Source organism: Martes martes, assembly GCF_963455335.1.
Source record: "Martes martes genome assembly, chromosome: 3".
Taxonomy (NCBI): Eukaryota; Metazoa; Chordata; class Mammalia; order Carnivora; family Mustelidae; genus Martes; species Martes martes.
Genome location: NC_137890.1, coordinates 143,097,213 through 143,121,962, shown reverse-complemented (window position 1 = coordinate 143,121,962; position 24,750 = coordinate 143,097,213). Strand labels below are relative to the sequence as shown.

Below are 24,750 nucleotides of genomic sequence, written 5' to 3'. Positions count from 1 at the left end.
CTTAAAAAAATATATATATAAAATACTGAGAATTAAATTCCAACCAAACTAGTATTGCTCAATAAACTAAAGGCTATCTAAAATGACCTCCAGAATTTATTCTTCTTTGAAAATGTTACATATTTTAGAACTTCCCAAATTGTGATGGGAAAGGGCTTCTTATCCATTCACAGCTGTCATTTCATTTGAAAAAATACTACAATGAGCTTTTATCAAGTCTTTCAAAATATTTCCAGTGAGTATTCCAGATGGCTATATAGTCAGTATGTTAAGATGATCAAAAAGTTTCAGTGTTTCTTGGTTGGCTGAATGGAAAAAGGGCCCCACTTCTAGGACTCATTTCCATCTGGATGCATAATGTCTAAACACAATAATAAAAATGTCTATCATTTATTTGCTGCTAACTATGTATCAGACACTCTTTTTATTTTAGTAGTAGTAGTAGTAGTAGTAATAGTAGTGAGAATTGTTATTTTCACAATAACTGTATGGAGTGGATATTACTATCATCCCCATTTTAGAGTTAAAATGAATTGGTTTCACAGGAGTGAAGTGATTCACCCAAGATCATACAGCTAGTAAATTGTAGAACTTTGACTTGAACAAAGATTTGCTTCCAGAACGTCTCTTGAGCCCCAGCTCTGCTGTCTGGGAATTGGAGGCCACAGCACTTCCAGGCTTCTGACTGCAGACTTTAAGTACCTGATCTTGGCTATGTATCATGCCCTCTTCCTCAGGCACTTGGGCACTCTGGCCCTGTAGAACATTCCTGGGATTATCACCTGTACAGGCTCAGCCCGCCCAGAAATCTCAAGTGTAGCCTAAGCAAGTGAAGTCTCATGGGAAGGGCGTGATGGAAAGAGGTTGCCATCAGTACTAAGGATCTGCAGCAAGGAAAAGAAAAAGAAACCACTACAGCAGCTGTCTGCCAAGACCCCTTCCCCCACAACCATTCCTTTTCTTCTGCTCCATTTTCCACATTTCCTCTTCTCCCAAGAGCCTCCCCAAATCAAGTCTGCCTTTACTTCTAGCCATCTCTACCTCTTTTCCCAATCTTAAACTAACTTAAAGAATCCCCAGTCTTGTAGGGCCTTAAATAGTATATAAGCCTATCATATTTGGGCAACAATACACCAAGAGAAGCTGTCTCTCAACATCAAAGTAAGCCACATATTTGTGGATTGAAGAAATACAGTAACCTTTAATACATTATTAAGGAATAATTAATAATCCTTAGTGATAGATTATGGAAGATAGAAGTGCTAGCTTATAGACTATAGACAGCTGTGAACGGATAAGAAGCCTTTAGTGATAGATTGCAAAAAAGACAAAAAGACAAAAAGATGGAAAACCATCCAAGAAGGTGTCCTGGGGTTGAGCTGATTTGGAGATAGATAGGGCCAGTATACTGGCATGCATGTTTAAACATGGTTTAAATAACAACATTAACATCTGTATTCTGAGATTTTGTCCCCAAAAGCTCTGGAATAGTGTCCCATCTGTTTTATTTTGAAAAATTAAAAAAAAAAAAAAGCCTTTAACTTTCCAAGACTTGATTCATTTAGCTAATGCTGTAGCTTGTTCTTGCCTTGTGATGTTATGATGTCTTGGCTTGTATGCAAAGAGTGGATCCACAGTTAGTGTGAGCAAAAACTCTAATGCAGAGCCCGCTCTGCTTAACCCAACTCTAGTCTTGTGATTTTAATAAAACTTTCTTTGGGAAACTTTATTCTTGAAGTTGGTGATATGTATGCTATAACACAAATCTAACATGAAATACAAATTTGAAAATCAATAATCACAGATTAAATGCTTTGTATCTACACCATACACATTAATTAAGAGTCTGGGGGCACCTGGGTGGCTCAGTTGGGTAAGCATCCGACTCTCAGTTTCAGCTCAGGTTGTAATCTCAGGATCGTGAGATGGAGCCCGACATTGGGCTCCGTGCTCTGCGCAGAGGCTGTTTGAGTCTCTCTCTCCCTCTCCCTCTGCCCCTTCCCTTCCTGATTCCTGTTTCTCCAAAATAAATTTAAAAGTCTTTTAAAATTTTTAAAAATTAAAAAAAAAAGCCTGAAAGCCTGTTTTCAGTATTCAGTTAGCTGCAGTTTTTTGTTAACAGATTCATCAAGATAGAATTCACATTCTATACAATTCACCCATTTAAAGTATATGGTTTTCAGTATATTCACACAGATGTGCAACCATCACCACAATCCATTGTAGAATATTTTCATCATCTCAGAAAGAAAAGCATACCTTTTGGCCATCACTTCCCAGTTGGCCTATAAGCCACTTTCTGTCTTTACATATTTGCCTCTCCTGGACTCTCATGCTAAGCATTCTTACCACAAGGGGAAAAAAAACAAGCAAGGGAACCGAAGAAATCTCTTGGAGGTGATGGATATGTTTATTATATTGTTTGTGGTGACAGTATCATGACTATATGCATAAAATCCAAACCCAAAATATATACATTAATGTATATATATATTAAATATGTGCAACTCTTTGCATATTAAATATACCTTAATAAAGTTGTAAAAGTAAACAAATATTGCTTTTAATTTAAAAAATAAAGACTTTGTAACTATTGAAAATTAAAGGGCATTAAGAACCATAAAACCTATCGGTAATGTGTGATCAATGCCCTTCTATAAAGGATATTATTACAACACTTGCCACAATTTAAATAAGGTCTGCTGATTAGATAATGACATTATATCATTGTAAAATAATAAAATTGTGTATGTGTCTACATTTGGATTCTTAGGTAAAGGACCGGAACTTTCCTTGTTATAGCTGTTGGACCAAAATTTGATTTATTGATTAATAATTTTATTTTTAGAAGGACTGTGTAAATGTCATCCTTTCTATTATTATGTGTAATAGTTACCTATTTCTATAAAATAAGTTACCTTAAAACTTGGTAGCTTAAGACAAGAAACACTTTATTTTTTTTTAATTTTTTTTTAAAGATTTTATTTTATTTATTTGACAGAGATCTCAAGTAGGCAGAGAGAGAGAGGAGGAAGCAGTCTCCCTGCTGAGCAGAGAGCCCGATTCAGGGCTCAATCCCAGGACCCTGGGATCATGACCTGAGCCGAAGGCAGAGGCCTCAACCCACTGAGCCACCCAGGCACCCCAAGAAACATTTTAAATCTGAGTTTTTCAGGCCTACGAGTTAAAGAACAGCTGAACTGATGGTTCTGCCTTGAAACCCCTCATTTTGTAGGGATCAACATAATGGCTGGGGCTGTGATTTGGGACTTGGGCTGGAGAATCATTCTCCAAGGTAGTTCATTCACATGAGTTGAAAAGTTGGTTCTAGTTGATGGTGGGAAATATAGTCACTCACCAGGTGGGCCTCTCCACAGGACTACTCCATTGCCCCCAAGAGTTTGCTGCCCTCCTCCAAAGTGAATGATCCAAGACAGAGAGAAACTCTATCCTTTCAATGACCTAGCCTCGGAAGTCACTTGGCATTCCTTCCACTTCTTATTCATTAGAAGCAAGTCCCTAAATCTGTCCTTTTTTCCAACTGAGCAAGAGGCAAATGACATCTTACGCAGAGGCCCATTAAACAGATTAACTTGATTGGAAAACTAGTTACTTCATACATGGGCTCCACCTTTTGAAGTGGGTGGTGGTGGTCGAAGAAGCGGTGGACATACTTTAAAATCACTGCATGATCTATTTAACTTCCAAGCTGAAATACTTTATTTGAACAATCAAAAAATCATGATACTAAGTATAGTTCCATTCCTCAAAGAATTTATATATAACTCAAATGGCTCTAAGCATACTTATTTGGATTATGGACAAAATGACAAATCTTATGGAAGATGCATAAGAAGGTGTTTGCAGGATTCTAAATATAAAGTGACCAGGATTTGCAGATGGTTTGGGGATGAAAATGAAGCAGAAAAAAAAAAAAAAATCCTTGCAAAATACTCTGCACAAAAATCACCAAACCTCAGTGGCTTTTGAGGCTTTTCCACCCCAACCTCACCTTTGTATAATTCATCTAATCATTCCGCCACCACCTATCACATTTTATAGTTGAATTTTAATTATGTACATAATTATTTCCTTGTGTATCAATTAGTCTTTGCTGTTAGCTTAGTGAAATAAAACAAAAACAATTTATTATTTCTCATGTTTCTGTGGGGGTCTTGGCAATTCTGGTCTAAGGTAGTTAAGCCAAGGGCCGGATGGTCTAGCTTAGCTTCACTCAAATGTCTGGGGCTGTGGCCATGATGGCCAAAATGGCTGATCCTGTCTCTGCATGATGTTTGAATGAAGAGAATGAAGTGCTTGAGCTGCTCTCTCTCTCTCTCTCTGGTCTGTCACCTAGAATAGCCCATGCTTCTTCACTTGGAATTCTTGGGGTTCCCAGCAGGGAGAAAGAGTAAGGCTCTATAATGGGGTTCTCCAGGGAAACTGAATCAATAAGATATATAGAGATACACATATGAGAAGATTTTTATTATAGGAATTGATTTATGTGGTTACAGAGAGGGAGAAGCGCCAGTTTGCCATCTGTAAAATGGAGAATCAGTAAAGCTAGGAGTATAACTCAGTCTGCATCTGAAGCCCTGATAACCAAAAACAGAAGAGGATGGCTGTCTCTGCTCAAGGAGAGAGTCTTCTTTATTGTTCAGTTAAGGCCATCAAGGGTTTGGATGATGCCCACCCACATTGAGGAATGCCAAGTCTTCCACCAGCTCAAATGCTAATCTCTTCTGAAAACACTCTCACAGACACACCCAGAAATAATGTTTAACAAGTTCAGTAGACATCCCTTAGCCCAATCAAGTGACACGTAAAACAGCCAATTGTCATAGGACCCAACATACAAAGACTTTTTAAACCTCTGCTTGAGTTACATTTACTAAGCTTCCTTTGGCCAAAGCAAGTTACAAGGGCAAGTCCAGATTAAATTGGTGAAGAAATAAAGTTCACTGATTAAAGGGACCAGCAAGGTCACGTCATAAAGCCACCTCCATATAGGAACAGGAGGAGTTTTTAATTATCTACTATAAATTATTTCTGCCTTAGTGATTATTGCAATTTTCTGATTTCCTATTGAACATTTTCCTTACTAAATTTTAACACTCTGGCCTTAAGAGCTACCAGCTACCAACATGTGCCTGAAATACAATGAGTGAGCATTCGAGAAATGTTCTCTGACTTGACAACTCCCATAATTTTGCTCCAAGTTTTCTATAAGGATGCAATGTATCCTTTTCTTATAGCACCCTTTAATATATACCTTTTCTAGGGGCACCTGGGTGGCTCAGTCAGTTAAGCATCTGATTCTTGGTTTGGGCTCAGGTCATGATCTTAGATTGAGCCATGTGTTGGGTTCCACTCTCAGTGGGGAGTCTGAGATTTTCTCTCTCCCTCTGCCCCTCCCCCCTCAAATAAAAAAATCATAAAATCATATATATATATGTATGATTATGTATGTATGTGTGTGTATATATATGTGTGTATATATGTGTGTATGATATAGAAGATATATATGTGTGTGTGTGTATGATATATATATATATATATATATATCTTCTATATCATACACCAAGCAGACAGGTGAGCAAGAAATGGATTTACTTGGTTATTTTCCATCAAGTGATCCATACTTCTTGGCTTCATTTACCTACTTGAATTAATCAGCCCACAAGTTTCCTACCTTTGAGGATTTAATGAATAACATGTATGTCCATTTTTCACTTTCTTGATGATGTGGTAATACTGGCAAGCACATAGGCACACTAGCCATTTAAATGCTTTATAGCTTATTAATGAGATTGTACTGCGTTCCATTTAAGATTTTAATTATGTTATTTTTCCTTTTTGCTTCCAGCTTGTTTTGGCGAATAAAATTATCCACAGCTGCTTCAGATTGGTCATTCCTTCTGGGAGGAAAACCATATGGAATACTTAGAGCAGGTGCTTGGTACTTGACCAGCTTCTTCCATTTAAACACGCTTGACTGTGGCACCTGACGTTGGGGCTCCAACTTACAGATGTGTTTGCAAGAATTGGAAAATTGCCTCTCTTATATTACAAGAACTGGTGGACGATGGTTAAAAAAAAAAAGAAGAAGAAAAGAAAGAAACTTAGCTTCCATATAAGAATTTTCTCAGTCAATGTGAGACAACAGTGCAGTAAATTTGGAAACATTGATAGTATCTAAACTGGCAACTGCGTATCCCCATTCACAGCTGCCAGTTTAGATACTTAGACAACAAGACTCGGGTCCCTCGGCCCTCACATTACCATAATGCCGGGCACATTACTCTGTCAACCAAAGGGCAAGGACAGAATTGTTATTGTCCAGGAAAGCCTGCAGTAATGGATTTTTACACCCTTGAAAGAAGCACTTGGAAGAACTGGAGATTATCCAGAGAAAGGCAATTAGGGAAAAAAAAATGTTGGGGGTTTTCTGAGGAGTTATGGCTTCTTAACCTAGAGGGAAAAATGCGTCTGAGGGGTTTCTATATTAATGAATTGAAATTATTAAAAAAAAAGTGTTGAGTGCTGTTTTCTGACTCTATGCAGCACTGCCCTAAAAATAATATCAATAATAATAATCTTGACAGGCAACAATAAATATATCAGTGAAACATAATACAAAAAATCCTGACTCTAATTATTGTTAATCAGTGAACAGTACCAAAACCACTTAGAAAGCCTCAAAGACTAAAAGAAAACAGACAAAACAAAAAACAAGTTGAGTTTTATAGTATATAGTTCTGCCTCAAGGACAGTGGCTGGACTCTTATTTCTTCATTTACCAATCAAAATAATGGGTTGCGGAGCCTCTACCATATGTCAGACACTGTGCCTGTGAGCCCAGAAGAGAGGCGTGGTCTCATTCCTCGGCTTCTCCCTGGAGGGCAGACGTCTTGCACACTTCAGGTTTGTGCTCTGCACCCAGGGATCTCTAATCTCCTTCTGGGTCAAACATTTCTCTGACTTCTTGGCTAGAATAAAATTACAGGCATATGTGCATTAATGATCAAATGACACGGAGGCAGAGAAGGAGGCAAAGCACTGGCATGTGGGCGTGTTTGAGGACAATAGCTGGTCTTTATTTTCTTCTCCTTGAAATACTAATGAACCAGAATAGACTACCTTCTATCTTTGGCTGCTTTTCTATTTCAATTAATTTAAAACCCTGAGCTTTGGAGATCAAAACTGCTGATTTCTTGCCCAGGGAGATCATTTGGCTTCTAACTCTGGCCAACAGACCCATAGGTACTGCTGGTCACAAGCAAGAGTGAGAGAGAATTAATGAACTCAGGCACAGCCATAACCTTTCATTTGGCCCAAATTTCACAGCAGAAATATAGGCCAAAATATGAGAATGTTGATAACAGACGATTAGGATTACATGAATCTATGAACCCAAAAACACATCATGCCTTCTGTTAAATGAGTAGAACCCCCCCCTTTTTTTAATCCATGCACACCAAAGAAGCACTCATATCAATATTTCAGTAATTTTTCCCAGGCTTTTGATAAGGAGCCATATTTTAGCAAACTTTTTTTTGACTCATCCAAAATTCTAACATGATTAATATATTATTATAGAATATAATATAAAATGTTAGTGAAAATATTTTCAAGAGGTTGAGGCTTATCCTTTCAAGAACCCTGAAATGTGGACATACTACAAACATTTTCTTCAGGAATATCAATACCTTTCTTCAAAATATTATGTAAGAAAAGATATCTCTGACTTTCAAATGAAGACAGATAATTTTATTTTAATTCAACTAGTGTTGATCAGATGTTTACCAGGTGACTACAGAAAATCAGTGGGTCAGTGGTTACCGAAGATGAGTAAGAGGCACAGTCTTTACCCTCAGGTAGCCGATATCTAACAGAGGAGCTAAAAAATTGCCAGTTCTGTGGGGCACCTGGGTGGCTCAGCCAGTTAAACATCTGCCTTCAGCTCAGGTCATGCTTCCCCAGGTACTGGGATCGAGCCCCACATCAGGCTTTCTGCTCAGTGGGGAGTTTGCTTCTTCCTTTGCCCCTCCCCTGCTCTCTCTCTCTCTCTCCTTTCTTTTGCAAAAATAAACAAAAAATATTTTTTAAAAAATTTCCAGTTCTATGATACACTGTACAAATTGGAGTATAATATAAACCATATATCAGGACAACTGCAGATGACTAAAACTGGCTTAAGGAAAAAAAAAATGTGGAGAAGAGAAGAATATATTGCTTCACAAATGGCAAATTCTTCAAGCATTAGGAAGTTCATACCCAGCTGGCATTCAAATCATGTTGACAGAAATCTGTCTTTTGGTTATATCTTGGCCCAGAATTGGCTTCATTCTCAGGCAGGCTCCCCTATGTGGTGGCAAAATCACCACTCCAAGTCCCATACTTCTATCCTGCCAGATCGTCAAACCTAGAGATAAGCAAGTCTTTTTCCTAATAATTCTTGCAGTAAACCTGGGGTCACTAATTTATTCACTTAGCAAATATTCAGCACATAGTAAGTATTAAGTAGTGTTCCAGGCTTGGAGGAGACAATAACTGTAAACAAAATAGACAGGGTAGCTGCCCTCCAGGAGCCCGTAGTCTAGTGGGGAAAACACACATTAGACAAATACAGAAATAAATACGTAAAATTATTCATGGTAAGGGCTATTTAGAGAAGCAAAGCAGGATAAAGGATCGAAAGTGACTCACCCACCCAGCTTGCATCATCTGTTCATCCCTGAAGCATTTAGCAGAACTGTTTGGGCAAGCCTAGAATCCATGACTGTGTCTATAACCAAAGAGAGTGCCCCCCAAATCATCCAGAAGAATATGGAATACAAATAGCTCCCCCACGAGAAACTCCCAATGCTGTTATGAGAAGGAGGCCTAGCTTCTCAACTGACGAAATGAACCAGACCTCACTGGGTTATAAGAACTATCAAATGTAAACCCTTCTCAGGGGCATGAAATAGTTCACACGGCCTGGGGATAATAAAAGTTATGCGCGCCAGGTTTGAACGCCCATGTGAAAAGGGCCTGCAATGATGGTTAGGATTTAGACAAAGATTAGGAAGGAAAATAGAGTGATAGGAAAGGGACCCAAATCTGAAGAGTCTGGTGTTTGCAGGAGTGGGTCTATAGGGAAAATGAGCCCAAGATTGTAAATGAAGATGTGGTTGCACTTGGAAAGGCCTTGAAATGTTCATCTGGTAGGCAGAGAAGAGACATTAAGGGGTTTGCGAGAATAACATTACTGACATCTGCTTCAAACTTCCAACAGTGCCCAGGACTGGTTGGAAGGGAGAGTGAGAGGAAGGAAAGACAGCCTGGAAACCTGTTGTAAAGGTCTAGGTGAGTGTCTAGGTGAGAGTCGGAGTTACCATGTGGTATATGGGAATACGGGTCATATGTGTTTTTGATGCTTCAAGCGGGGGTCATTGGGAAATGGCGCTGCTCTTCCTCATGGAATGTATACGAAAAACAGCAATGAGGACTGAATAGTACAAAGGGGTTGACAGAGAATCAGCAACATAGTATATCAGGTCAGAGATTCCGTCAGAACCAAGTTATAAGGTCCAAATAAAAGTGAAAAATGCAATCCAGGGCTTGGGGAGAGGTTGGAGCTGGTGACTTAGTTTTAATAATTACCTGAAGAAAAATGATTGTTAGAGCCATCAGAATGAGTTAAAATCCCAGCTGGCTTCTTAGGCCCTTGCAGCCCCTCAGCTCCCCAAGCTCTGAAGGTGAAAATGTCTCAGCGCTCAGTCTTTGTAACCCTTCTCACATCTAACCATACTCTGGTGACTTGATTCAACTCATTCGGTTTTAAATGTGATTGAGCTCAGACTATGCCCCGGAATACCAGAATAAGATATCGGACTACCTGCTCAGCACCTCCCCTTGGGCATCAAATAGGTCTTTTGAACTTACCTCCAAAACCAAGTTCATTTCCCCCCAACCCTCCTCATCTCAACAAATGGCAACTCCATTTTTCCAATTATTCCAACCAAAGATTTTGGAGTCATTCTTCACTCTTCTTGTTGTAATATAGCATACATAAACTGTCATCAAATTCTATCACCTATGCTCCAGCCAACTCGGGCTATTTCATATAAATGGAATCATACCAGATGTGGTCTATTGTGTTCTTTCTCCTAGAATCATGCTTTCAGGGTTTATCCACATACAGCGTATGTACTGACATACAGTGTGTGTCAGTACTTTGTTCCATTTTGTGACCAAACAATACTCCATTAGGCTGATATAACACATTTGCTTTATCTGTGTATTCCTTGATGGACATCTGTATGTCTTCCACCTTTTAGCTATCATGTGTAGTACTGCTATGAACATTCCTGTACAGTTTTGTTTGAACACCTGTTTTCAATTCTTTGGAGCATACACCTAGGCATGGAGTTCCTGGATCATATGGTAATTCTAGGTTTCACTTTTTGAGGAACGGTCAAACTGCTTTCCACAGTGGTTGCACAATTTTAGATTCCCACCAACAAGATATGAAGATATCAGTTTCTCCACATTCTGCCAACGCTTACTTTTTTTTCCCACTTTTATAACCATTCTAGTGGGTGTTAGGTGGTGTCTCATTGTGATTTTTATTTCCATCTCCCTAATGATTAAAGATGTTGAGTATCTTTAGTTACAGTGGCTGGCAATTTGTATATCTTCTTTGGAAAAATGTTTACCCATTTTTTAACTAGGATGTTCATTTTTTTGTTAAGTTGTAAGAATTTTTTATATATTCTATATATTAGACTCTTATCAGATATATGATTTGCAAATATTTCTCCAATTCTTTAATTATATTTTGACTATTTTGATAGTGTCCGTTGATGCATGAAAATTTTCAACTTTGATGAAACCTAATTTATCTACTTTTCTTTTGTTGCTCGGGCTTCTGGTGTCATATATAAGAATTCTTCACCTAATCTGAGGTCATAAATATGTATTCCTATGTCTTCTACTAAGAGTCATATAGTTTTAACTCTCACATTTTTGTTTTTTGATCCATTTTGGGTTGATTTTTGTATGATGCCAGATAGGAGTAATCATACTATATCCTGTAACTTAGTTATTTACTCTGTTTATGTCCCATATCTTCCACCAGAATATAAGCTCCACTAGGGCAAGAAGGTATTTTGTTCACTCCTCTAGCTCTAGCCTGACCAATAGTAACTTGCACATAACAGAGGCACATTATTTGTGAAATGAATAAATTAATTGGCCAAGGAATGTTCCAAAGGGATGGCAGCTAAGATGATCTTATATCAGTATATTACTATGTAAAAGATTATCCCCGATGGAAAAAGTTCAATACATTTTACCACAGTTCTACAATAATGTGCTATAAATACAATAGCTCATATGATTTTTGTTCTATAAAAAGCAAAGTCACTTGAGATTTTTTTCAAGTTTCTTTTTCCTTATAACTTGAGGGGAAAAAGAAAAGAAAATAAAAAATCTCATACAACATTTGAAGTTTGCTTCTATGTATTTTTTTTTATTTAACTGTTTATTATAACATACAAGTGTCATTTTAAAAACATCACTCCATCAAACGATGCAGAAATAAGTATGCAAAAAGTCTGTAAAACAAAACATACTTTAAACATGTTAAAGTAGGGGGACTCTCTGAAATTCCGGATTTTTCAGTCCCTTTGTTATTAGGCTATGGAAGCCAAGCAATGCTTAACTTCAATGGGAGTAAGCCTCCTGGATCTGGCATTGCAGATTCCCACCTCTGTGCTGTCTTCAGCCATTTGCCCTTAGAACCTTCCTTTAGGGTTAATCTAGCTGGATGATCAGCATCTTCAAGTTCCAGGTCTTCATTATATCTTTTCTAGAGGGAAGTCTTCCCATTGACGTAGTTCTTTCCCACTGCCGTGGCTTTCCAGGCAAAGTAAGCTCCAGATAGATCTGACTGAAATAAATATGGTTGCCCCTCATTCCAACCACAAATTAGTACAGAAACTCCAAATGGATGAACACTACCTCAGTGTATTCTTACATCGCAGAAGCTACTCTCTATACCAGATGAGCTGTGGGAATGGGTTCTTGGTAAATGAAATGGTGTTGCTGAGCTAGTTTTCGAGCTCTGTACACGAGCACTCTATCATCTGGGCCCATGCCACTATACAACAAGCCTATATGGCTGGTAATTGGTTCCATGTTGTGTATACTTTACTCATCTTACAGAATGGATTTCTGTTTCTTCTCAGTTGCTAATACCACACCATTTGCAGCTTTAATTCCCACCGAAGGAGCTCCTCCACCTACACTAGCCAAAACATTTTCAGTCTGGACAGGTCTACCAGACGGGCTGAATGTAGTCTGAGAAAAGCTGTAACTGCACTCCATCTTTACCTGGAGTGCCCTGGAGTTTGCTTTTAAAGAGCCTTGTAACAAATTGCATCTTGATCACCTTGGATCTTCAAGTGCCCTAGAAGGATCCATTGGCCAATAACTAGATGAAAATTTGATGTTCAGAGTCATAAAGAAAGAATACGTAATTTTGGAATTTCATTCACTGTAATTTTTTCATTTACTGAGAATGTGTCAGATACTGTGGTAGGTGCTGATGGGAAAACACAATTCAAGCAATCCTCAAAGTTTGTCCTAGTGTTCACCATAGGGAAGACAAACACATGCATTAGTAAGCTATGCTCTTAATGTTAGAAAGAATGAAAATATGCAGTCCATTACTAAAAACACTACCACTGGACAATAAGGCATGCAAAGTGCCCAGGAGCTGGTGCAGAATATAGATGTATGCTTGCCATTCCCTCTCAGGGACAGTTTGTTTCCTGTGGACATTGAGGATCACCTCCCTCTCTGAGCACTCCTCTCCTTGTCCTCTGAAATCTCCTTGCACTTTATTCCCTCTGAGTTCCACCAAGGTTGAGCCTTCCTCCACTATGCTTTGGCCTGTGGAGTCTATCTACCAATGACCTGAGGAAAAGGGAACAGACTTCCAGATTCTGGAAAGGACACAAAGGAAAATTGTCCTTCCTGGTCTAGCTTCCATGAAAATAATTTATAACACAAATCAAGCCCTTTCCTGCTGAGATTGGTTGTCCCCATTACATAACTCCTCTGTTATTATACTACAACAGTATCTTTCTCTTTTGTCTGCATTAGCAAGCTAAACAGAGAGCAAACAAAGAACTCAATTTTCCTAGTTATATATGGCCCAGGACCTCAGAAATTGATGGGTATGTGAGCCTTTCCCCAAAAAGTAAGGAAAGAGTTTCAGAAAATCCCATTTTTCATAATAATATCAACTTTTGGTGCTACTCATGTCAACTCTAGTAAACAGTAAATCAAGCTGAAGTTATTTACCCTAAACCAGGGCTAACGATCTGCTGGCCCTAGTCCAGAGAGCCATATTGGTTCATTTCAGTCTATGGTGACTCTAACTGATTGCTAATAAGACGTAACAGTTGATAAACATTTTAAATACTGCTTGTGGATCACCTTAAGAACACAATTTTTGGAGGATAGTTCTCCAAAGAATTAACAGGAAAGAAAAGAGGAAACCAAGCCTTACTAGAATAAACTAAATTTTATTGCTAGAAATTTAAATTTAGTTTATTGCAGATACTAATAAAAGATCTCATTTACCCCATTTTCTATGGAAAACCCTAAAGCAATTTTGTTGGCACTGGGTAACTAACCCACTGAGGCCATGAAAATCTATCTAGGCCTCTACTTTCTTTACACAGTGGAGAAATTTAATGCATTTGGAAAACAAAATGGACTCCAACTCTCAGTAATAAAACTAATCCCTCTTTAATTGTTGAAAAGCACTATCTCTTCAAAATCCAAGTGAGTCTTAAAAGTTGATCAATAAGGCATAAAAAGCTCCAAGTACATAAATTTACTGAACATCTATTGTGGGAACTCTTTCTTAATGTGAAAAAAACAAAAGCAGCTCACAGATTTTAATAAAACTAGATTACTTCCACCTATAAAGAATCTGGTTTTCCTCTGAACTCCAATCCACTTCATTAAAACTTTGTTAGATATCTTGTTTTATATTTAGTACCATATGCATATATGGAGGTGAAGGGGGGAAAAAAGAAACTGATTTTATTGTGAGAGGGATCCAGAGGGAAAAAGTAATAAAACACTCCATCTAACCAAATAATATTAATTTCATCTCCTCTGGTTCAGAATCATCCATTTCTGGTAATTATGAAAACAAATCAAAGTTCAACTCCCTTTCAAGGTATCTTTTCCTTCCCAAGATGGTATCTGGGTACAAAGAAAAGCTGGCCACCCCACATGGCATTGAAAAAGGGATTTTGTGCTCTACTTCCCTTTTGATTTTTCATCCTAGTAGCCTGTAAGGAGCAAGCAGCCTCTGTCCTCACTGGTTCATGCTGAATTAGCTGCAGTTTAATTTGCCTACCCTCCTTAGGGAAAGGAACTGTAATTTCTCTCAGGAAATGTGTCCACCCACCTGCTCTCCAGGATCTCCTTCTTTTCTCATTGGTGTTAAAAATCTCCCATGGCCTGACCCTGATGCCCATTTAATCCCCAACATTAATATCGCCCTTCTGCACTCCTCAACTGGAGATATGTGGAATTTTTCAAATCCTTTCCATCACATGTGAAAGAAGGAGACTCATAAGAATTATTTTTGGTCCCTCTTTACCTAAATATCCTATGCAACCATTTCTGTTCTGGGATGAGCAGGTAGTCAAAGATACTATATTCAGGATTACAGTTGAGCAATGTACAACTCCAGAAATGCAACTGAGATAGACTATAATTTAACTAATATCCCCTAAATTTGTGTAATGCTCACAAGTACATGGTGACCTATAGTGACAGTCTTATTCCCAGAGTTCCCAAGAGGAAAGGAGGCACAAAACTCCATAATTTTGGTTTCTATCTCAATTATATATTGTCTTCATTTCTCCCATCTTTCTATAACTAGAATCAAGGCTAAAGAGAGCTGCCTGGGATATATCTCTTTCCCCTAGTTCTTTAAGGTTTCTATACTTTCATACCACCAGCACAACAAAAAAACTTTCCCTGCTGTTTGGATAAGAGCTTTTTTCACATGTCTTGTAATCTCCAGACACTATCCTTTATAAGACTCTAGGATCTCCAAATATGTATGTATGTATGTAAGTATTTATATATATATATATATATATAAAACTATATTTACATATATATATGAAACTATATTTACAGTTATATCTAGGCAAGCTTCTGAGACTTTGAACACTATTTTCTTTCTCAACAAAGTTTGTTTTTTAATACTATTTTTCCTTAACTTAAAATTACTTTTGAAACTTAAGCATGAATTATTACTTCTTTGTTTTCTCTGAGTAGTCCACAGTTTCCAAAGACAGTGGAATCACAAGGCAGAATGATTGATGGGATATAAAAAATAAATGAAGTACATTTTTTTAAAAATATTTATTATACTGGACTTTAAACTCCTTAAGGATAGTGTTTATGATGAATTTGTTTTGGTGTTAACCTGAGTATATATATTGATTAAACCTGGATTAGTGTTTAAGGGAATTAAAGAAACACGTTCTTTCTTAACCTAATCTAGATTCTGATCTCAATAAAGACTGAATATAGAAAGAATTTTTTTCTCAGTTAAATGCTGTGGAACCCTTGTATGTACACCTATAGGAGAAGAATTTGGATGAGAAAGGCCAGAGAGAGAAATTTCATGTGAAATAAAAAAGGACAGAAGATTCTCCAGTACCCAGGACTTGCTGATATGGGGAGAATGAGAAAATTGAATAGAACTTAAAAAAGAACTACTTGTTCTTCCTCTCTGCTAGATCTCTAAGCAGACCAAGCTTTCGTAGGAGAAGGACTATACTTGAGACATGGCTAGCAGGGTTTCCCTTTTCTTTTCATCAAACCCTCCAAGCTTTTGCTGTTTCAGGAAGTTTGCGCTAGCGTTTGCATAGCTCATTGCTATTTATCCTACAGGTTTTCCCTCAAATGTCACCTCCTCCTAAATTCGTCCCTAACCACCTGACACATTATAATCTCTGCCCTCCTGTCCCCAAATCTCATTATTCTGTCACATCACTTATTTTGATTCTTTTTCACATGTACTAGTTTTTCATGTACTTATTTGTTTGCTGTCTCTCAAACTCCTCAACTCCTACACACATCATTTACTAGCATGTAATATAGCTAATTTAATGTCTAAGCTAGTTATTTTATCCAGGAGAACATGGATAATAATAGTACCTGTCTCAAAGTGTTGCTTAGAAGGCATTAAGGAAATAATACATGTAATGCAATTACACATAGTAATTTGACACATAGTAAGCTCAAAAAACAACTGTTACATAAAAGAATTAACAGGTGAATACTGTTTATGTCCATATCCAATAGTTCTGTGGCAGAGGGCACAGTCTCTGAATTTTTCCTCTGTTGGGTGTTCCTCCTCCTAGTCATTTTGGTGAGAGGTGGTTGAGGGGATTTATAGCTGAATATCTTAGGCTGATTTCATGGATGTTCAGACTGTTCTGGTAGATATTTAGCTCACTTTAGCGGACCGGTTGAAACAGGGTCTCCAACTTCTCCGCCATCTTGTTCTTCCCCCTGAATAGATGAATAAACAAAACAAACAAACAAAAAATATCGGAACAACAAACTATATGTTCTAAAACAATATGAATTAAATATTGTTTAAAATCTTTACATCTCAAACCAATTTCTCTTTTTTATAACATCCCAACTTAGATTCTAGTCACAAAATGTCACAAAATGACAAAGACAACAAAATTGTAAAGTTAGTTCTTTTTCTGCAACTAAATATGATCTTCCTCTTCAAACTACAGGATCTTCCTCTTCAAAACCCTATTCTTTACCCATGCCCTCTCCAGCTCCCATATTTTGCCGGGTTCAAATGTTAATGGTTCTGTTACTAGCCATATGTGTTATCCTCACAGGGCTTTCTAGGAATAATGAGCTAATGATAAGGCACCCCACTTGATGGAAATTACAATGCTTATTTCAAGAGACTCTGCGATGAAGGAAGTGTTATAAGTCCAGAGGGCCACTTGGATGCCCCTCAACTATAGCACATAGGTTCCCGCTCATAAAGTCAGTGCAGACTAAACTGTGGAAACAATTCATGAAGAACTGAAATGTAGTGCCTAATTTAAAATTCAACATAAATCTTGTAATATCATCTTAATTCTGTATACAAAGTACTCCAAAATTACATAGATTTTGACCTGAGATCATTTAAAAAATGATTAAGAAATGCAATAGGTTACCCAGTTTGGCACAGTTTAGTAAAACACAATGACTTGCTGAAGAGAAATACTGTGTATTTGTAATAGTAGGTCAAGAAGGAATTATGAAGCATCATTTACAAAACAAATTTATAACCTGAGTGTATTCAATCATACCAAGATCACAGAGACTTCACTGTTGTTCTAAAATTTAGAATTTAGAAAATCTGGCAATATACTGCTGAGAATTGTAATGGAGGAACAATTTCTTTTGCTAGAAACAATAGAGTATAAATATAAACAGTAATTTCTTTTTTTAGTAGTAGTTGCCAAAGGGCAGAGCAAAGGTTCCAAACAGAAGTAGAACATGTAAAAGACTTTCTTCATAATTTACAGTAAATTTAAGTTAATTTATTCTAGGCCCCCAAACTTTCAGATGCTATCTTTTACTTAACTCATTAAGTCACATTAAGAGTTTAAAATGAGGGCGCCTGGGTGGCTCAGTTGGTTAAGCAACTGCCTTTGGCTCAGGTCATGATCCTGGAGTCCCAGGACCGAGTCCTACATCGGGCTCCCAGTTGCATGGGGAGTCTGCTTTTCCCCCTGACCTTCTCTCCTCTCATGCTCTCACTCTCTCGTTCTCAAATAAATAAATAAAATCTTTATTTTAAAAAAAAAGAGTCTAAAATGAAAAGCTGCTTAATATTATTGATGAGATCTTATATCTGAATATTATTTTAGCTAATCTCCTGAAAATCATCAAAGCAATCATTTTTCTTCTCTTTCCATTCTCATTCAATAATGTGATTTTATTCCTGACATTAAAAATAATGTCCTCTAGGGGCAGTGGAATTCAGTGTGATGTGAGCAATCAGCATATGCCCCCAGATGAAGAGTCAGCTATATGGGAAAATGAGCCCCTTTGGTTCATCCCCAGCCTTGAGTCTCAGATGCCTTCAAAACCAAAGCCCACGTTAAATTAAAAACAGGAAAGTCTATGCTGGTTCCTTTCTTAGTAACCAAAATTTAAAAATAAATAAATAATGTATTGATCACATTTCTCAACTAAAAAAATTGAATATATTCCGAAACATTTTGTAAGACCTGGATCTTTAGCAATGCTCTGCGGTTTTGGGCACAGCAGTAGGATATGCCCTTCCAGAAAACTCCAGTCATTTAGTAGATATGATTGGAGCTTCCAAAACCTTTCATTCTTTGTAATCCCTTTCTTAATATTTTGATTTCTTCATCTACACTACTTTCAATGTCATCTATTGCTCCTGTCACCCCCAAGACACATTTCTTTCCTCTGCAAATGTATCTTTATGTTTCCTAGAGAGTCATCTTCCTTCACACTCAGTTCTTGTGGTTCAGTTTATACTAATCCTCCTTCTGAATCCAAGCATTAGGCATAGGACTCAAGACAGAGCATACATCCCATTGGCAACACAAATTGAATTAGGAAAGGACATGTGATCCAGATGTTACAACTAGGGTATTTCCCCTGTCTGGCCAGAGTCAAGGATGGGCACAGGACCCTAGCAAGTCAATGAAGCTCAACCAGAACTTTTGGTGGCATTATTAAAATGTAGATTATCTTTCTTTTGGATTGAGTTTAGTAATAAAGCAGCCTTGAGTGCCTGAGAGCTATCTAACCTTCCTGTTGGAAGGACATTGTATCTAGCTATTCCTGAAGACCTCCTGCCCAATTTTTGCTTACATATATGAACTAATATTTCCTTTTTTTCTGAAGACTGATTCAGCCGGGTTTGTATCATCTGGGACTGAAAGATTCTGTCAGTACATTGCTCCATTTCTTTTCCAGAAGGTCCGGATCTCATGTTGTAATATTCAAACAGACAAAAACAATGTTCACTGAATTATTTTAACAGAAAGTAGACTGGAAAATTTTACCTGTTAATCCAGAGATTAGTGAAGGAACAACTGCATTAACTTGGTTAGCCATGGCCCCAGAGCGAGGTTATTACAGTCTCCCTGGGTAACTAGATGTATAGTAATAACATTAGTATAATTAAATAAGTGGCCACATATGATTAAGACCTGTGCTTATTCTTTAAAGACAGACATTAGCCAATCAAAATAAATGCAGCAAATTTTGAACATCATAGTTATTTCAGATTTTAAAGTTACATAGTTCAGTCAACTCATACTTCAGTTATATTTTCAGTTGTCCGTTCACTCATTCATTCATCCATTTAAGGAATATTTGTTGGATACCAACTGTGGGCCAGTCGTTTTACTTCTTGCTGAATGAACAATATCTGCATAAATTAATAAGCACATACTTTGCCTCTTAAACCCAATGGGCTATTTAAGTATTCATCAGTACTTTCAAGACGAATAAAAGAGAAAAAAAAGAGATGAAAATCTTTTCAGTTATATGTCATCACCTGTAAATGATTTTACTGGTGGCTGAATGGAAAAGGACTTTCAAATGAATGAACAATGAGAAATTTGGAGATTATTTGTCGTTTCCATTTTCCTCTAATTTTCTTCTCACCCATTTTAATAAATCATTGATAATTGGCCATATTCCAAGTGACTAGATTTGTCAGAAAGCTTCAGTTATGATGTTCCTTAGAACTATTTCAAAAATTATCATATTTTTGTCTACACAGGAATTGGAAAGTGGGCAACTTTATAAAACTAACCGGATAATTCAAGTCAAGTGTCCTAGCTATTGATGCAGAGTAAGGTTTTTGATGATCATAACATCATAACAAATTTAATTTGGGGAAATTCAATAAGATGAAGCAGTTTGAACATTTTACCATGAACCATGGTTCCAGGAATCCAAAATTTGAATCTTCATCACTTTGTCCCCATCCATTTGAAGAAGGGAGTTACTTAATGCTAATAGTTGCAATCATTACGTCTAAAGGCAAAGAGAAAATACCGTAAACAAAGCAGGAAAATATTTTTGGTGTATGGCATAAACACACAAACAATTATCTTAAAATGTAATCTTCATGTGACTTATTAAAGTAGATTACATTTTAATGTGCATTGCAATTTGCACATTATAGAGAGCACTCTATATGCAGCGTTAACTGTGTGACCAGCCTGACAACCTGCACAACTGAAGATATAAAAAGAGAAAAAAACCCTCTGCTATCTTTCTCTAAATGGATGTATTTGGTGTTGATAGTCAGATACAGTTTTCACCTTTATCCCAGCTTGTTTCTGACCCAGTGGGTTAGTGTTAATCACCACGGTAGGCACCAATAATTTCCCCATATGTGGAATTTGATAAGTTAGAGCACCCACTTCAATTCAAGAAGATTCCAGCTGACTATCCAGTTATCGCTATGGACAGCTTCAAGCACCTCCATGGCTGGCCTTGTATTCTTAGCTTTATCAAGCGCTTTGCACTTTTTGTCTTTTATCTCTTAATTGAGACCTGACTGCAAGGAATGCCTATCTCTTCAACTAGGTTGCATTAAGTATTAACTTTAACTGCTTTGGGTACTTGAGGTACAGAAGAGGGGAAAAAAAAAAAAGCCTTAAGAAGCTGTGTAGAGTGGAAAATCTTCCCAAATCTCTATTTATAAATTGTGTAAATGCTACAGTGTTTTTTAAAAAGTAAATAAATCTTTATCTCTTTTCCAGATTTAAAAAAAAAAAAAAAGTGTTTATATTACCAACCGGAGGAAAGTTTACGAATCCTCCATCATATTTGGCGGTAATAATAATCCTACAATTCTGGCCAAAAGAGATAATATTTAGGAAGAGTAAATAGTTCAGTAATAATAGATGAGAAAGAACTTTGTATTTATGTCTCTAGAATATCTAGGGACTGACTATTCTCTAAAGGATATGGAATTAGGTTTTATGTGAGCCGAGAGCACACCAATCCAAGGATTCGGGATAGCTGGTATAGGTTCCAAGTCTTGCAATTTCCTTTTCTAAATATTTCCCATTTCTGAAAAGCACCCAATTTATACTATTTTGTGAAATCCTTGAGGGCTCTATCTGTGCCCTTCACATCTTTTCATCCCAGTTTCGTGTATGTGGTAAACCTTCAACTTATGCTTATTGACCTTAATCACATTCACACGGGGTCTCTCTCAGCATTTACAGAACCTCCCTGTGACTCCTCTCTGTGTTTCTCTGCCAGAGATCTCTAACTCCCCCAGCTCTGTGGCTCCTCTGGTTCGTCCTCCTCCATGACAAAAACAGAAGCATTACTTGCAAAATGTATGTCATGAACAAAAACAGTCGCTTTAGACAATAGACCTGAAAAACTGAAACACAAGAAAAATGGTAATTTTTTCGTGGGACGGGGGCCTGATTGTTGCTTATTGAAATGGCACTCCTCATTTTTTTTTTTTTTTACCAATACCTAAAAACCAAGAATAAATGCAAGATAGTAGTGTTGAGAAATCCCTTCAGTCAAAATGTCCTCAACTAAATCCAAGTCTAGAAAGAAACATCTCCCTAAGGGTCAGATTAAAGACAAAGCTCTAAAACTAATTTAGACCTAGGAAGATGCGCAGAAACATGGAATAACAAGACTGTTAACTCACAATAGTTATTGCAAAACAAATTAATGCTACTAATTGAAAGTAAATTTCCCATATTATATGTAATTCCAGTCAAAAACTCAGTGATAGACCATACGTTAAAGGGTGCGTGGTGAAAGGCATCTATCTTTACAAGGTTTATGAAACTTTAAAATTTTGAAATTTTCATATATACCAACTAGTACTCTAGCCCACGTTCCAAGTAGACGTATTGGTTACCAAAAAGCTGTCTAGACCTGAAAAGGGAAAAGAAAAAAGAAAAGAGACTCATAATTCTAAAAATAAATGAACGTTAAGTCCAAATGAGAAGAAATTCTATCCCCCACTGCTCATGTGGTACCAGAGCACCATAGGATGAATTAAAGTTTCATTCATTCATCCATTCATTCATTCATTTCACAAATTCCCGAGGACTGTCTATGTAGAGGTTGTAACAGAATGAACAGGCTATTTGTGCTGTCCTCTAAGCATGGTTGGCAGAGCACACTGCTTATTTAAAACTGAATCATTAAAATTTGAATTGGAAGGGCACTATGAGTAGTGTTAACTGACAGCAAATAACACAATCTATTCACCACCTATACTACCTACAAGGGAATATGGGTTTTCCTTCAAGATTCCTAATTCATTTGTTGTTCAGACACATTCAGCCTCTCTTATACCCACACACAGGTCTCAATCCCTGTAAGAATCACAGTGTATCATCACCAACATTAATTTGTAAAACCTACACTTATTTTGAGGTATAATAATATTATTAATAAGAGTTTAATATTCTGCTTTTCTGTAGATATGGAGAATATGTAAAAAGAAGCATTTTTTTCCTTCTATGCTTTTAACTTCAACTTCTAAAAATCCCCCTCCCCACTTAAAAGGCAAGACAAAATACTCTCATTTTATTGTTTTCTTATAGGCTCATAAAATTTTAGCTTTGTGTTACTTTTTCAAAGACTCTATTAAACTTGATACATGAGACTGGTAGGCTGCCACAAACTCATAAAAATCTTTTCAAAGAATCGCTGCCTAGCAGTGGAAATTGAATGGCAATTTCTAAGAATCAAGCTAATGGCTTAAACTATAGAAAATGTGAAGCCCACTAATAGATAATTTAGGATTTCCCATCTCCCCCCCCCACCACCACTGTAGAGAACAGAACATGAGCTTGAATAAAATTGCACCAAGATCTTATTAATCTTCAGTCTGTAAAAGCTCAATTTTCTTAAGCAATGGGCTGTGGTACACACACCACAGTAAAATATATGCTTAAAATCTTCTTCATATTTTGGAGCTGAAAGTTCTGCACCTTTTGACTATGTGGACACTTGTATTATTGTCAGTTTCAAGAGTTAAATATTCCAGCAGGAATTTGTTACTACACAGCGGTACATAATGCCTGAAAACCCCCTGCACCAATATTGCTCTCAAATTGGCAGCAAGTGAACAAGGGACATGAAGGATGCTTCAGCCCAGTAACCTATCCTTCCTTCTCTCCTGGGAGCCACTTGGCCAGCTTTCATCCTCATAATTATAATAAATTTGACATTTCATAGATAATATTGATTTCTGTATTTTAGCATTTCACCATAGGTGACAGTCTAGCGTCAAGAATGAAATTTCTATTGATCTCCTGCGCATTAATCTCTCATGTGTATGTGATCATTTTTATAAGACCTTTTACTGCACATAAATCAATATTTCATATTTCCAGCTATGCCAGAGGAGATGTCATATTTGTAAACTGTGAGTTGACACCTGCAATTCCTTCCTGTTCAGCTCCAACTGTTCAGTAACAGTCGATTCAGGGTTGGGAAAGGATCAAGCTCAAGAAACAAGGCAGATGAAAGGCATGAATGTAGACTAGAGTAATTAGCTTAATGAACAAAGAAGCCAGGTAGTGAAATAAAGTGAAATAACGTTTCTTCTGCAGAAACTGCTTCTGTGGATATAGCTTCTGAGAGCGAGTTTTGGCTTTCCATGCTTGCTAGGGAGCTGATCATAGATTTAAGTGTTTGTGTTAGTAAGGAACACTGAAGTACTTTTAAATAATTACTTTTAAGAGAATAACAAATCTTATTGGGTAAGAAAGTCACTACAATGTCATGAATGTTTGACAGAGAAGTGTATGATCTTCCTACCCACAACTCCAACAGGGTGCCAATGCTGAGGTAGTAGTTTTCAGAACTGTGATCAGTTTCCTAATTTTGTGAGGATTTTAAGAATTCAGTAAATCATTTACATAGTTCCATCTTTACCGGTTTTCATATTTCAAAAATAAGATCTTAGAATTATAGATGAAGATACTGATGAATCAAAATATAATAGTATTATGAATAGAATGTGAGCTCTTCTTTGTATGAATTTTAATGAAGTGTGGGAACCAGCAGGTGTTTTTAACAAGCAAATTCTTCATTCTAAAGAGCTACTACTCTTATAACTACTTAGGGATCCACTAAAGTATTTATTTTGCCAATTTCAGTGGCAAGTAAAAAAAATTAGTGTGCATTTGTATATATATGTAATCTTGTTGGACCTGCCTAAGCTTTATTATTTTCAAAACTGTTTCCTACCTATTACATATTTGGAGTTTATCTCCATGACATATTTTAAGAACTTTGGGAGTAAACCCCTGGACAAAGCTGATTTATGTGGATGTTTATGCTTCTCTGTCTAAAGTGTCTCTGCCTATTCTTAACTTTTGCTGAGAGGTTATTGAATGCAAAACTCAATTAGGGTAGGGTCTAGTATAGATGAAAAGGTATTGAGAATAGAATGTTATCTCGTACAGCATTAACATTTATTCTTTAAAAGCTTGCTATTCCACATATTTAGAGAAGTTCTGAACCCCAAGCTTTGTGCATTAGACACTTTCAGAATCTGACAAAGATGCTTTTAATTCAATAAAATATGTTCTAGTGTAAAAAGAATTACTTCAAAATTTTTTTTAAAAGAACTACTTT

The 24,750-nt window shown here is 37.0% G+C and overlaps 1 pseudogene across 1 annotated transcript; it reads right to left on the bottom strand.

Moving 5' to 3' along the window:
* Positions 1–11,684: 11,684 nt before the first annotated feature.
* On the bottom strand, positions 11,685–19,215 carry LOC308340274 (proteasome subunit alpha type-2-like; annotated as a pseudogene). The gene is made up of 2 exons: positions 19,164–19,215; positions 11,685–12,416 (listed from the first exon to the last, which is right to left on the bottom strand). The product of its transcript is annotated as a proteasome subunit alpha type-2-like (transcript).
* Positions 19,216–24,750: the final 5,535 nt, after the last annotated feature.